General features: G+C 34.9%; 1 non-coding gene across 1 annotated transcript; it reads left to right on the forward strand.

Annotated features, from left to right (window-relative positions):
- The first annotated feature begins 1997 nt into the window (after positions 1-1997).
- On the forward strand, positions 1998-2115 carry LOC123243454. The gene has a single exon (XR_006505977.1). It is a non-coding gene; the product is annotated as a U8 small nucleolar RNA (small nucleolar RNA).
- Positions 2116-2831: the final 716 nt, after the last annotated feature.

Below are 2831 nucleotides of genomic sequence, written 5' to 3' on the forward strand. Positions count from 1 at the left end.
CTGAGGGATTTATGGTAAAGAGCGCTACCCACATTCAGAGGAAGAACTGTAGGAGAGGAAACACAGAAGATAAACAACTGCTTGAATGCATGGGCTGAGGAGGACATGATTGGGGATGTAGACTCGAAACTACCACACCAATGCAACTATCAACAATTTGGAAATAGGTCTTGAACAAGGACACATGTTAAAATCGGTGGAAATGTGCGTTAGCCATGGGTGGGGGGAGTGTGGGGGGTGAAGGGGAAAGTAGGAGCATGAATCATGTAACCATGTTAAAAATGAATATTAATAAATGATTAAAAAATTCAAAAAAAGAATAATGGGACTAAAGAAAGAAAGACAGGCACTGTGGGTCAGAACAGACTCTTTTCTGAGATGGCAGCATACCCCTCAAGCATATGAAGTAGAAGCATCTTCAAATGAAAAACTCAAAAGAATGGAAAACCTATTTGAAATTCCTAATGCTCTTAGGAAGAAAGGTGTTACATAAAATTACTCTGACACTATCTCTGCATATTTTGGAGAATAGGCCCATAGTAACAGGAGAAACTTCATACATTTTTTCTTGCTTTAATTTATTTAACAAACATATTATCCTTAAGGTCATCTATAATCAAAGGCCACCTCTAAATTAAAAGATATAAAATTATAGGGGATAAAAAGAAAATAATAGCAACTATAACAATTATAAATCTTATAACTCTTTAGGCAAAAAAAAATCCTACATCATGGAATAAAGTTCAAAAGAGACACACATATACACATGTGCATATATATATGTATGTATATATAAAATAATTCTATGTATATAAATGTATAAACACATATACATATATGTGTATATATGCATGTATATGTGTATAAATGCATATATGATATTTAAGACAAATTATGTAGTATTTTAGCAAAAAGTTTATACATGTATCACAACATATCAAAATCAGAATCAATCTTTTCATTTTCATTCAGAAATTCATGCAGAATTTCAGAATTAATCTTTTCATTTCATAATTATAAGAGATCTTAGGGTGCTTAGCCTGTAGCTGAGAAAGTAAGCCCCTCTTGTAAGTTATTTAACAAGTGCTTCTCTAGCCTCACTATGATGTTCTCCAGGGTTCCTGAAAGCTTTATGTCAATGGAAGATCTATATTCAAATATTTGCTAAGCCGAGAAGGTTTCTAGTACCATCTCAGCAAGAGACTGGGTACATTTTCCAAGGTTCAGTCCAGCTAAGTCCAGAGAGAGTCCTCTATTGGCTGGCTATTTGGTCAAAGAAATCAATGAAAGCAATCGATCAAACATTTATAAAGTATCTACTAAATTCAAATGGTTATTAATCTTATGTACCTTATTTCTGCTTCCATAGTGATGATGATTGATCCTAATAATGTAATGATAATACAAAATAATACCAATACTACTATTGCCACCACTATATGGAAAACATTTATGTCTCCAGCCCATTCCTATTTATTTGATATTTACCTTCTTTAGAGGTCAGCACAGTAGACTGAAGCATTTCCAGTAGGGGAGGGTATTGGCCTTTCTGATTTGTTGTGATATATCTTGCCTTTGATGGTTCTAGAATATGGAAGAATCCCATTCCTTTTGCCGTCTTCTTCATCAAGCTTTTCAGTATAATTTGAGGAGGCCCTTTCAACCACCCTAAGCCATCCCTTCAATTTCTTAGGTTTGAAGGGGTAGCTTTTATCACATTGCTGATCTGCTAATGCTATTTAGTGGGTTTCCCAGAGCACAGCTGGCCAGCATTTCTGGGTTCCTACTTGGTCTTCATAGCTGCCAAGAAATCTGTCAGAAGTGATTTATGAGAACTATTGAAGATCTCAGAGAGGCATTGGAAGCTTACAACCATTTCTAGCTCCTATTTGTGTTCATTAAAAAACAACAACAAACACCTTGATTCTATATTGTCCTACTAAAAGCAATAAGAAGGAAATATACCAATAGAAATCTGGTAAATAAAAGTATATCAATCATCAATATGGTATATTCTTGCCTGTTACTCATTGATGTATTAATGATTGGTAGTTGCATGACATGTAATTAGTGTCTCTGCAGCAACTTGGAAACTCCTTGTTGCTTCTTTCTGATTCTTCCTGATGATACAACTTCTTTGGGAGGGATTGCCTAGGTGGCTCAGTGGACTGAGGGCCAGACCTAGACAGGGGAGATTCTGGGTTCAAATCTGGCCTAAGAAACTTCCTAGCTGTGTGACCCTGGGCAAGTTACTTAACTCCCATTGCCTAGCCTTACCACTCTTCTGCCTTGGAACCAATACACAGTATTGATTCAAAGACAGAGGATAGAGGTTTTTTAAAAAAGGATTTTAGATAGCCTACATTCCATTAATGATCAATTTGAAGCATAAACCAAAAAGTTAAAATCATACAAAATTATACAGTACAATACAGTACAATAAAATATACAAAATTATGCAAACTTGAAATATAAAGGACAAAATCAATGATTTAATATTAATTGGACTTTATTACAGTTTTGAGAAGAAGAGGAATCAGAGGCAAGAGAGAATCCATCAGGAAAATGTGGGAAATTTCTGGCAATTTATAGGGTTGAAATAAGTCCAACACAATGCAAACAAAAAATGGTTCAAATAAGAAGCTTGTTTACTATTGATATAACACAACAAAATGGTTATATCATGGCAGGTGACTGAAACTCTAGCATCACTGTAAAACTGGAAAGTGATAGGGTTGGATAAGATCCATAACTACTAGCAGATTAAGCTTGTCTGTCTTGGGAGACTGATTGTTAAATATCCAGCATAAGCATTTACAACACAGAAATAG

Source organism: Gracilinanus agilis, chromosome 3 (genome assembly GCF_016433145.1).
Source record: "Gracilinanus agilis isolate LMUSP501 chromosome 3, AgileGrace, whole genome shotgun sequence".
Classification (NCBI taxonomy): Eukaryota; Metazoa; Chordata; class Mammalia; order Didelphimorphia; family Didelphidae; genus Gracilinanus; species Gracilinanus agilis.